Source organism: Pinus tabuliformis, chromosome 8 (genome assembly GCF_031772625.1).
Source record: "Pinus tabuliformis cultivar Carrire ecotype Pingquan chromosome 8, CPIR1, whole genome shotgun sequence".
Lineage (NCBI taxonomy): Eukaryota > Viridiplantae > Streptophyta > Pinopsida > Pinales > Pinaceae > Pinus > Pinus tabuliformis.
This window is the reverse complement of record NC_142294.1, coordinates 598048043-598060900: the sequence shown is the minus strand read 5'-3', so window position 1 is coordinate 598060900 and position 12858 is coordinate 598048043. Positions and strand designations below refer to the sequence as shown.

At 36.2% G+C, this 12858-nt stretch overlaps 1 pseudogene; it reads right to left on the bottom strand.

The window, feature by feature from the left end:
* Positions 1 to 333: 333 nt before the first annotated feature.
* On the bottom strand, positions 334 to 12239 carry LOC149236894 (putative alkaline/neutral invertase F; annotated as a pseudogene).
* Between the last annotated feature and the right edge of the window lie 619 nt (positions 12240 to 12858).

The window sequence follows — 12858 nt, the reverse complement described above, 5'->3', positions numbered from 1 at the left end:
TTCGCCAAGAAGAACCACTCGGTTCCACTCCTTCATTATTAATAAGCGAACGAAACGAAAGATGTCCAACTTTGCACATAATTGCTCTCCGATAGCTCCCCAACTCCCTTTCTCTTCGACAACTCCCCAACTCCGTGAGCTCGAAACTGGTAATATTCCTTGAGTGGTCACTTTTTAATTTTTTTTTTTTTTTTTGGGGTCAGTTTTCCAGTTTTCCACTTTAAGCTTTCTTCATGTAGTAATACCATGTAGTTTGGATTTTATTTGTAGATCTTCTCCTACATGTGTTGTTGCAAGTGTAGTGAAACCATAATTGAATCTCACTAAAAAAATTCAATGGTCTAGGATATTCTCACCTGGCCAAGATCCTCCATTATGGTAACTCCATCTGGTGTTCTTTGGATCACAACCAATTACTAGTCGTGATTCATGACGCTCTAAGGCAAGGTATGAAACCTTGAGAGGCATCTCTCCAACTAGATCTTCCCACCGGTCTTCAATAAAATCGATTATGCTCATAGATTGTTCAGGTGTTGCCAAGGATGAAAAAATTGCAATACAATTACCCAAACAATACCACCTAAAGTCCATCCAAGTTGGGCTGACATTTCCAATAAAATAACCTCCTGTCATTGGCATGAAATCAAATACCCAATCTGTAATGGAATCATGAATAACATTGAATTTATTTACAGCAGTGTGAGGATATTCCTTGGTCTTGTATCGATATATGTTGTTCATCTACTCAAAGTCTAACCAGAAACAATTAAGCATGTGATAACTTAATCCATGTAGCCTTTTATCAATTCGCTCTATGAACTCCTTGTTAAGCTCCATTGATTTTACACAAAAGCTATCTTGATTTATGGAATTGCAGCTTTTCTTAACTTATGGAAACCAACTGCAGTAGTTTCCTTAAGTTAAGAAAATCAACTGCAATTACTAAATTTATAATTGGGAGCTACTAAAGTGGTCCATCACTTTGATCTGATCTCTACCTTAATTTGTGGTTTTTCTAACACATAGCTTTTAGAAGCTTGATGGAAGCTTAGCTATATGTTCATCTGTTTGGTCCCCAAGCTCATATCTCAATCCCCTTCAGTTTTACACCATCTAGCTGAGATAGCAGAGCTTGGAAGTGCCTTCAGATTAGTTGTCTTCTTTCCTTTTTTCATGCGCAGCTGGAGCGTGGTGTTTCAGAAGGAAATAGCATCAACAGTTTCACCAATGGCTGGAGGTAATTCGTATCCCTGGGCATTAAGTTTCAGTGATTCTTTTCAGTTCTTTCCGCATGCAGAATCGCTGTTTAAGTTTATTAGTTTTCTAACAGTTGGTATCAGAGCTATTTATTTATCTCTGCCTTGGTGCGATTCGAATACTTTGAAATGGAGTCTAGGTTTTTATCTTCTCTAGAGCTTTCCCCTCTGCTGCTGCTAAGAACCGGGTCTCTGTCACTCTCCCTCAGTGCATGCATCTTGGCATGGTGCTTTTCCTCTATCTCTCTCTGCGCGGGTTCAATAGCATCCCATAGATCTTCCTTCCAGAGATTCAAACAAACATGTGCTCTGAAGCCCTTTTGAAAACCAACGGAGCAAAATCAGGATTGCTTATCCTTTCCTTCTGGTGTGGGTGAAAATAGAAACCTCTTCAGGTAAAAAGTCATACTTTTACTTTGTCTTTGGTTTTTCTCCTCTGCGCTGTATTTTTCCAAGGAAGAACTCTACTCTTCCGAACCCTATGATACTGGGGCCTATATCGAAGCCGTGGAAGTATTGTCTCTGTGTTACGTCCACTGGTAACCATGGCTTTTACGGTTCGGTGTGACCATCGAATTATTTTCGCCTACCCCTGAATAGCATGACGTGTTGTTGTTATACTAGAGGAGTCACATGTAAAATATTTTAAGATTGTAGTTTGCCATTGCTGAAATCCTAGTTTCTCATGCCATTGAGAATTATGAGAAGTTCTAAATGGATTTTCGATAGGATTGGGGAAAAACCGCTGTAAAAATTGTTGATTTTACCAGTACTTGTTATGACTTTATATAGAGGTTCTGTTTCTTTGTACTACGTTAGTTATGACTAGTTGGCCGGTTCTATTTCCTTTTACTTCTTTTATTAAGGACTATTTGGCTGTTAATATTGAAGGGTTGACTGGAGAAATAGCGAAATTGTCATGTTTACCTCACGATAGTTCACGACCAAATCTGTTTCTTTGTTATCTTCACATTTGGGAGTTTTGTGGTATTTCATTAGTCATAATTTATGCCCTAATCTGGATTGGCTTTGTAGCGATGTCATTAGTCTAACTGAATATTAATGTTTACATTGGCCTTATCACCATATGCCGACTATATTTTGAATATGTGTATCTATATAATTGTGCCATAGAACAGTGCCTTCTTGCATATGTTTGTAAATATTTTTCAAAGCTGGTTATTTTGATGAATCTTATATGATTTATTTCTGGTTATAACGAGTCATCTTTGATATATTTTGTGTGATATTGAGGTCCCGTGTTTACTTTCATTTTTATTGGGGATGGGGATGTGTTGGAAGGTGAACTTTTTCATATTCGGGCAGTTGGAACTTGTTTAAGGCACGCATCAAGTGACCTTTTGTGGCTTAGCTTGTGATAGCATAGTCTAATAATTTCTTCAATAAATTTAATCGAATAATATTTTGAGACCGTTTTCCATACTTATCGAGCTGGTGTTTTGCGATTTTGATGGAATGCGGGTGGAATGCTGATCGTTCCCAATATTATCAAATATGTTGCCAGAACAAAGAAAAACCATTAAGGAATCAGATAGAGGAAGTGCACGGGGTTGTTTCATCATGGGGATGGAAAACATCAGCATTATATGTGGAGTAGAGACAAAACCCAATACATATACTATGTTTTGAGTCTGCAATCGGTCAAAGAAATACATAAATACATGCAGTTTTCTTTGGTGATTTTCAAGATTCTTTGAATATTACAGTTTTTGGTTTAGGCTCACATGAAATTTTATATAAATATATATAAATAATATTTCAAATTTGCAGTTTTGTTTGCAAATTGTTTAGAGCCCATTTGGTAATTAATTTAAGAATTAGTCTTAAATAAATTATGGGACAGTTAGATTAAGGAATGTAAATTTGATTTTAATTCTATTTATCTTGTGAGCAAAATAGCTTGTTTGCTAGTCAAATTTTTGTTGTTTTATAAACTTAAGGACGGAGCCTGAAATCAAGCCAGCTAGCCTTCCAACTGCATTTGCTATGCAAGTGCAAAGTAGATCAACGCTGCTTCAGTCAATCTCCGGGTTAAGTTTATAAATTGAACAATCAATTTGTAGTCATTTTCGGTAATGCTGACTGCTTTTGATTTTGCTGGAGAATTATTACAGTTTTATGGAGTTTATTAAAATGTCATTTTGACTTACTCCTTTCAGTAAACATTATTTTTCTCTCTGGTTAAGTTTTGTTTATACAACAAAATAATGTCTAGTGATCCATATGATTTTAATTAATTAGAGAATAGCCACAGCATCTTTAATTAAATAAAATTATATATTGATTGGCAAGATCACATAAAGATTATTTAGACATTAAATTGTAATTAATTACACTGAATATAATAAATTTTATCTCACAGGAATTTTTATTATATTTATGTGATTAATTAGGATAAAATTTCATAACCTACCCACAGGAGTTATGAATTAATAAGTTTTATCATAAAGTTTTATTGAATCTGTTTGAATTGAAAATTTAGCCCACAGGCAATTTTCATGTCATTTGATTCAATTCTTTTTAGCATGTTTTACATTGGTAAAACATGAAAGTTCATAAAGTTTTATTGAGTCTGTTTGAATTGAAAATTTAGCCCACAGGCAATTTTCATGTCATTTGATTCAATTCCTTTTTATGATTTACATTAGTACAACATGAAAGTTATTAAGCCTCAATTTTAACATAAGTATGTGATCCTTTATTTTGATGCAGTAGTACAACCTGCAAATTTCTCTGAAATTCGTTGTGACATTCCCGAACTTAAGGGAGATAACTACAAGATTTGGAAGGAGAGGATTCTCCTTCATTTAGGGTGGATGGACATAGATTATGCTATCAGGAAAGATGAACCATCGGCACTCACTAATACCAGCACTGCAGCGGACGTCGCGCTTTATGAACGATGGGAGCAATCCAATCGTCTAAGCATGATGTTCATTAAGACTAAAATTTCAGTTGGTATTCTAGGTTCCGTTGATCAGCATGACAAGGTCCGAGACTTGTTGAAGGCCATTGATGAACAATTCGTCTCTTCAGACAAGGCACTAGCAAGCACCCTAATCATGAAGTTCTCATCCCTGAGGCTCGCCAGTGTGAAAGGTATGCGCGAGCACATCATGCAGATAAGGGACACTGTGGCTCAATTGAAGAAACTCGAGGTTGAAATATCGGAGTCCTTCCTAGTGCACTACATCCTAAACACCCTTCCGCACCAATATGGACCTTTCAAAATCTCATACAACACACATAAGGATAAATGGTCAATTAATGAACTCATGACCATGTGTGTTCAAGAGGAAGAGAGACTGGTGATGGAACTGGGAGAGAGTGCAATGCTGGCAACACGTGGAAAGGGCAAATCTCAAGCCAATCGGAAAGGGAAAGGTAAAGTACCTCCCCAAGCTGATATCCATAAGGTTTCCAAGTGTTTTTTATGTAAGAAGAAGGGACACATAAAGAAGGAATGCACCAAATATCAGAAATGGCTTGCAGACAAAGGTAGTTTAATCTCGTTTGTTTGTTATGAATCTAATATGGTTAACGTTAATATTAACACATGGTGGATTGATTCTGGATCAACAATTCACATTTCGAATTCCTTGCAGGGTTTGCAGAACCTAAGGAAGCCAGTGGGAAGTGAGCAAAGCATCTTATCAGGAAACAAGATGGGCTCGCATGTGGAAGCTATAGGAACATGTTATTTAGCTTTAAGTAGTGGTTTTGTTTTGGAGTTAGAAAAGACTTTTTATGTTCCAAGTTTTTCCAGAAACTTGATTTCAGTTTCAAGGCTTGTACCTTTGGATATTCCTTAAACTTTTCAGAAAAATCTTTCAGTCTATTCTATAAATCTGATTATGTTGGGAATGGTATTTTGTCTAATGGTCTTTACTGCATTAATTTACAAAACAATGTCACTTATGATTCAATGCATGTTCACACTGGCACTAAAAGATGTGTTATTAATGAAGTTTCCTCTAAATTATGGCACCGGAGACTAGGTCATATCTCCATAGATAGAATTAAAAGATTGGTAAATGAAGGAATACTTAATACTCTAGATTTTACTGATCTTGAGACTTGTGTGGACTGCATAAAGGGAAAGCAGGCCAACAAGTAAAAGAAAGGTGCCAATAGGAGTTCAGACATATTAGAAATCATACATACTTACAGATTTTATTGTCCATCTCACAGCACTAGGATTGAGTTTCTTGAAAATGACTTGATCAGTGGGAGCCATCAAACCAGAAACATAGTTTCTGAGAAAGATCATTCAGAATCTCAACCTTCCACTTCAAGTGATAGATTGGTTATTACTCATAGCACCCCTCAAGTACAAACTGGTGTTGAACAACCAATTGTTGAAGTTCCACAAGCTGCTGACGATATTCCAGTAGATCAAGGAGTTCAAGAGTTGCCAAGAACTTTTGAACAACAAGTTGAACCACATACTTCTCAGGAAGATGATGGTACAACATTAAGAAGATCTACTAGACCTAAGAGATCAGCAATTCCTAATGTATGCTCAAGTCTGCACAAGACCTGACATTGCATTTGTTGTGGGAATGTTGGGACAATATTAGAGTGATCCAGGTTTAGACCACTGGAGAGCTGCAAAGAAAGTAATGAGGTACCTTCAAGGGACCAAAGACTACATGATTATGTATATCGTGTTTGAGGCTGCTTTACATGGTGTATGGCTTAAGAATTTCATTTCTGGGCTTAGAATTATGGATTCTATCTCTAAGCCATTGAGAATATATTGTGATAATTCAGCTGCTGGTTTTATGGCTAAAAAAGTGGAAGTCGAAATAAACACATCGACATTAAGTATTTAGCTATAAGGGTACGTGTTAAAGAAAAGAAAGTGGTCATTGAGCACGTCAACACTGAGTTAATGATCTCTGATCCTTTGACTAAGGGCATGCCACCGTTTAAATTCAAGGATCATGTATTGAATATGGGACTTGGTTCCATTATGCAGTTTTTCATTGTATGGACAATGTTAATGAAATTCTTAATTATTGTGATGTTTTTTCTCATATTTATGTGCACCTTAAGTTGATTTGAGAAAATTCATTTAAGAAGGACCAAGAATAAACATAAGGTTTATTCATTAAGAAATTGTTGCCACATAAATTAGAATAAGAATAAATGCATAGTAATACATGGAAGATAATACTCGTCATTAGAGGACTTATCGCCATGATTCATGTATCTATTACTTAATAAAGATTGTCAATGGTTTTTGAGACATTAAGTTTGGAAGTATGGACCAAGTGGGAGAATGTTAAGCTCCATTGATTTTACACAAAAGCTACCTTGATTTATGGAATTGCAGCTTTTCTTAACTTATGGAAACCAACTGCAGTAGTTTCCTTAAGTTAAGAAAATCAACTGCAATTACTAAATTTATAATTGGGAGCTACTAAAGTGGTCCATCACTTTGATCTGATCTCTACCTTGATTTGTGGTTTTTCTAACACATAGCTTTTAGAAGCTTGATGGAAGCTTAGCTATATGTTCATCTGTTTGGTCCCCAAGCTCATATCTCAATCCCCTTCAGTTTTACACCATCTAGCTGAGATAGCAAAGCTTGGAAGTGCCTTCAGATTAGTTGTCTTCTTTCCTTTTTGCATGCACAGCTAGAGCGTGGTGTTTCAGAAGGAAATAGCATCAACAGTTTCACCAATGGCTGGAGGTAATTCGTATCCCTGGGCATTAAGTTTCAGTGATTCTTTTCAGTTCTTTCCGCATGCAGAATCGCTGTTTAAGTTTATTAGTTTTCTAACACTCCTTTCCCCCAGCTTCTAGCTTTAAGGAGTATTCAGGCACACCTTAGTGCCATGAAGAACAAGGCTTAAATTTCAATGGGATAACCATAAATTCCCTGCAAATAATGTGATCTCTCGTCAAGTTAGCAGAAATATTTACCAAAATTCATTTCCAAAGGAGGCATAATAGAAACTGCAATATTTGAAGGTCAATATTATTTTGTGAGATAAAAAAAATGCTCAACGAAGTTTCTTTCCAAAATCTATATAACAAAAATTATGGATGTTAAAGGGATCATATTGAACCTACAGACGAAAGCACTCAAAACCAAGTAGTATAGTTAACAAAAGACAACAACTAGCAGCTAGTAATCTAGAAAGGACTATTCTTTAAGGAAAACAGTGTGACAGAGAATTGAATGCCAAAACAATAAGCAATGACTAATCATCACTATTGGTTGTCAATAATAGTTTTAAATTTCACAAAGCAGTGGCATATAATCATCCCTAGTTTCCAATGCAAATTCTACATTTCACAAGATAACTCCAATATATTGAAGGTGAGAAGAATTTAACCATTCTGCATTCAACCATACAACATCCATCTACATAGAGGACAGTGGGAAAAGTGTTAAAGCCTTCAAAGAGGCATAATGTCAAAATAAGCCTCATTCCATGTTGGCAGTCAGGCATGTATGTTAAACAATGATCTCCAGTAGACTTTGTATAGGCATGCAACAAAATAATACACCAAAATCCAGAATCTACAAGAGCAACTATGCCTATCAATGCCTTTTTACAAAGAACCTCTGTGGTAGACTAAGTCATGAAATATTTTATTCTTCTGGGCTAGAACTGAAATACAACAATGGATGGAATATAATGGATTACAAGAAGAATTATACATGATTATAGTTTAGTGCATCCACTGTAGGGTCCAAAGTAGAAATAGTTCCAATAGGCTTTCTTCAAAAGTAAACTAGTGATCTCCGTAAAACCTCCCAAGCATCGGCAATCATGGGATGAGGCTCAAATGAAGATCATATTGAATGAGGCATATTCTGAGCTGATGAACCCATTCCTTCCTTACAATAGCCCACTCCATTAAGAAAGTGTAAGGTTTCTTTCATTGTTTGGAAAAGGAAAGATATATATTTCCCTAATTTACATAGCATCCATTGAACCAAAATGTTTACATCTATTATAGAACTTAATTTTTTTGGATTGTGTCTGAGTTATTTTATGCACGATCAATTACCATTACAAATTTTCTTATGTTATTACCCTAGCCTTAGTGCCACTTCTAAATGACTAATAATTTTATTGTATGTTTTTCTCTTATGTATCCTCATTTATTATTGGCACTACAGGTTGTTTAATGTTAAAATTTAAATGCCTAATTATAATATCATGTTATTTTTATCTTATTTTTCGGCTATTATAACCATAAAAATGGTTCAAAAGTGGATCATGTGCATCGAGGTCTCCTGTTATCCTAATCTGGGACAAGGAATCGTTCAATTTTTTCTTTACAATAGTGAAACCAAACATGTGTTGCATAGAAAGAAAGAAGTGCAGGGAAAGACTACAAACAACGAGGCATACTACATTTCCCTTGTGGAAGGGCTGAAAGAGACAACAAATATTGGTGTCAATGATATCACCATACTCACAAATTCAGAGTTAATTTGCAACCAGATGAAAGGCACATATCAGGTTTGAAAGGAAAATATCAAACCACTTTACAAGGAAGCCAAAAACTGGAGTTATAAATTTCAATATTTTAACATAAAATACCATGGAGATATATAAAGAATGTCCACTCAAGTACTATGTGGAGTTGTGAATGATGACATAGAATCATCATATGTTAAACCAGCAGTCATTGAGTAACGACAAGATAGGTCTCCATCATGGGAATGCGTTTTTGTTGTCAGTTTTGTGGGGGCGCTCATGGCATGGTTCTTCCATTAAAGGAGAACCTGTTAATGTACTTTTTTCCCTTGACCTACAAAGATTGGGTTCTCTTGTGTGGGTGACAAGTATATGGCAAAATGTGATGTATTCCATGTATATGGAGAAATGTAATATTTGCATGGTTTGTGAATAAATTATTGAATGTTTTTGAGGTTATAAATATTTTATTTTGTGTTATTTTACCATGTTAGCGATTTGGATTTTCTAATGCATTGAGGGAATTATTTCTAGATTTAAAGTTTAAATTAGTCAAGGGACCTAAAAATATTAATGTTAATGTGAAAATGTTCTATTCTTGTGAGTTAAAACACAACACCTGACAACCTCCATCGCCCTCTTTCATGTTTTTTATTGGAATTGGAAAATTACACTTAAATTACAAGAAATAAAACAATATTAAAAAAATTAAATCCAGTAACTTTCATATCCAAAAAATTTATCATAATCTAGGGATTACGCTATACATTTAAACCTTATTTTTAAAGTTTGCACAACTATGGCATTCTACAAATATTAATTTTATTTATCAAATATAGGCTTATACTCACCTTCAAGTTGAAAATCCAAAATTTTATCCATAGATTATATAGGGAGTCTTTCCTTCAATTTTTCAATCTATAAATTTTATGTATGAAGTACATGTTGACCCTCACAATCCAGGTTTAGTATAAATTTTCACATTGCATTGTGTTTTGTTTCCTTGGCATTTACAAATTGCAAGAAAGATGGCTTAAAATCACATGGATCAAGCCAAAACTATAAAAAAAATACTTATCTATAATCACATGTGGTCCTTAATCTTAATGAGGAAAAGAACCAAGAGCAAGGAGCTTGTTCAACCAAGTATTACTCTCTTTGCAATAAAATTCCTTGTGTTGTAACGTCTTATTGCAGAAATTGACAACTTAAGAAATATAGTTGTGGTGATGAATGGGATGCAACTTATTGGACTTGCAAGTCTAAAGGGCTTGAGATGTCTCACTTGGCTTTTAAATTGAATTTTGGAATGAAGTGGAAGAGATCATCAAGGCTTGTTAGTGTCATGTTGTTTCTTGCAAATGGTGGATGGGGATAAAAGTGCAATGAGTTACAAACTTAAATATGTAAGGTCATGAATCATGCCAATAAGAAAATAAGTATTATCAATGAGTAAAAGAACAAGTATATTCTTGTTTGAAAAATTATTGAGAATAGATGGAACAAGCAACTCCGTCAATATCTGCATGCAATTGGGCATTTCTTAAACCCAAAGTATCATTATGAAAAAATCTTTTAGTAAAATTTATATTGAAGGATGGATTAATCAATTTCATAGAGCGCATGGTCCCTAATCCTACAAAATCAAGATCACAATGAAAATGTTGGTACTTTTTGTAAAGACATGGTTATTTGACAAAAAGACAAAAGCCAACCAAAGAAGTATTTTAATTTTTGAAGTTAAGGATTTCATTATTCTTGATTCTAGAATTTAAAATTATAATTTTGCAATGTATTATTTATCATTCTAACTTTTTCTTATGGCGACTTATTGATGGAAACAATATGGTTCCCATTGCCCCAAGCTTCAAAGTTTTGTAATTCAAATCCTCAGCCTTCAAGCCTTGAAGGGAAAGATATATATGGAAAAGTTCATGAGATCCCTTTTTAGATTAGAGAAAATGAGATTGTCAAAATTACTTGGCCAATTGTTTATGAGCAAAGGAAAAACAAAGGTAGCATACAAAGATATAAAACTATACCAAAAAAAAAACGTATATCCCTGCTTAGTGAATCACAAATGAGAGATGGAACAAAGTACTCCATCAAACTATACATGGAGCTAAGTAATACCTAAACCTAAAGGTAACATTACACAAAAGACTTTAAAGCAAATGGAGAGGTGAAAGATGGATTGTGCAACTACATCGAATGCATGGCCCCAATCCGAGAGACTCAGATTATTATGTTTTATTATAGTATAATTATTTGTGGATTCTAGAGGCCACTCAGAACCTCAATGTTTCAGAACTTTAATTATATGTATTTTAAAAAATTATGTTTCAGTGTCATTTTTCTATTTTCACCCTTACAGGAGCAGACTTTGTATATTTGGTGTCTAAGGCTTTGGATTTACATTTTAAGCATTCACAGAACATTTCATGTATTTTTTCATTCCACCAGTTTTTATATCATTTTTTGGCCAATTTCAATTAGGTTCATAATTTTGGGATTCTAATTCCCATCTGGATCTAGTTCTGCTAACTTTGAATTGGTTAATATTGAAATACGACTAATGTGATATCAATTTTTAAAGCCATCTTTCAAAGGTAAACCAAAGTGTAAAACCCTAAGTTGCAAGAAACACCTAGTTTGGCCATGTCCTATACCCAAAACCTCTAAAACGTTGAAACAGTTACAAAAAGCCATCAATAATACCATACAACAATTCCAAATCTGAAAATGTTCTTTGATAAAAAGAGGTGTTTCCAAGGCATTTCAACCATTTCCAGTCACATTTCTAGCACTTATTTGGAAAGTTTATGAGCCCACACAATTTCCCATGAGCAGTCTGGGACCCATGGGAAAATATTTTCCAATCCATGCCAATGACCCTTTAAGGAAAAATATACATAGGGGACTGAGCTATGAGGAGTTTTTCAACTTTTACTTAAATTTTTAGCATTACCATTTATTGTTTCGAGAATTTTGGGAGGTTCCAACCTGGTTAGACTTCATATGGAAAAAGTAGAATTTCATATCCCACACAATTAGAATTCAACAAACTTGATAGTTTTGGGAATTTCAAGGTTGGAAAAATTGTAGAAGGAGGACAGACAAAAAACTAGTAACACATGGCACGATGGGTTTAGGATCTGACGGCGCGCATCAACACTAACCGCGAAGGAAGGCAACTGCAGTTCGCTGCTTCAGGACCACAGGATGGAGCGTTTTTCGGCGGATAGGGTTTCGGGCGATCGACAAATCAGCACCAGTCTCGGGAGACTACAAACGCTGTCCGGCATGGAAGACCTACCGGAAACGAAACTTGTAGACTTCTCTGAGGACCCGTTGGAAGGTTAGGTCATTTTCACAAGCCATATCTCTGCCCCCCAGGGTTTCGCTCCTCCGTTCTCTGATTCTTCTGATGCCCAGAATATCCTCCCGGTCATTTCCTTACCAGACCCCTTCTCATCTGGTCTCGCAGCCCCGCCGCTCTCTCCTGGCACTGCCTCATTTCTCGCCTCTCATCTGCTTGACCCCGCTGATCTGAATCAGATCCCATCTCCGCCTATTGATCCACCGCCTGTACCTGAGGTTCCTAGGGCAAACTCCTCTCCAAACTTTGGGACAAAACCCTCTGGCGCATTCAGCACCCCAGTTGTAAACCCTAAAACCTCAGGACCTCCTCCACCCGGGGTCTCAAATCCCCTATCCGAGCATCCGTCGGCCCCTCGATCCAAGAAGCAGAGGTCAAATTGCGTTAGGGCAATTTCGAAAGATACCACGGTTATCTTCGGTGACTCCCCGGATTTTGAAGCAACCATGGCTCTTGCTCGCACAATGTTGGTAGGGCACGTGCGGGGGCGCTCCTACACGGTGGACAGATTGACGCGCTGGGTGAAAGAAATCTGGGGTGTACTCCTCACACAGGTGCCGGAGGTTGAGGTTTTACCTCGTGGGTGGTTCTCCCTACAATTTGCATCCGAAGAACACACAAATGCGGTCCTCGAAAGATACTGGCATATCGAAACGGCACCTGTTCTTCTGAAGAGATGGAGTCCGTTATTTGATCCCGAGCATGAGCAAATTGCTGCAGGGCCATTATGGGTCCGTTTACCAGGACTCCCTACACA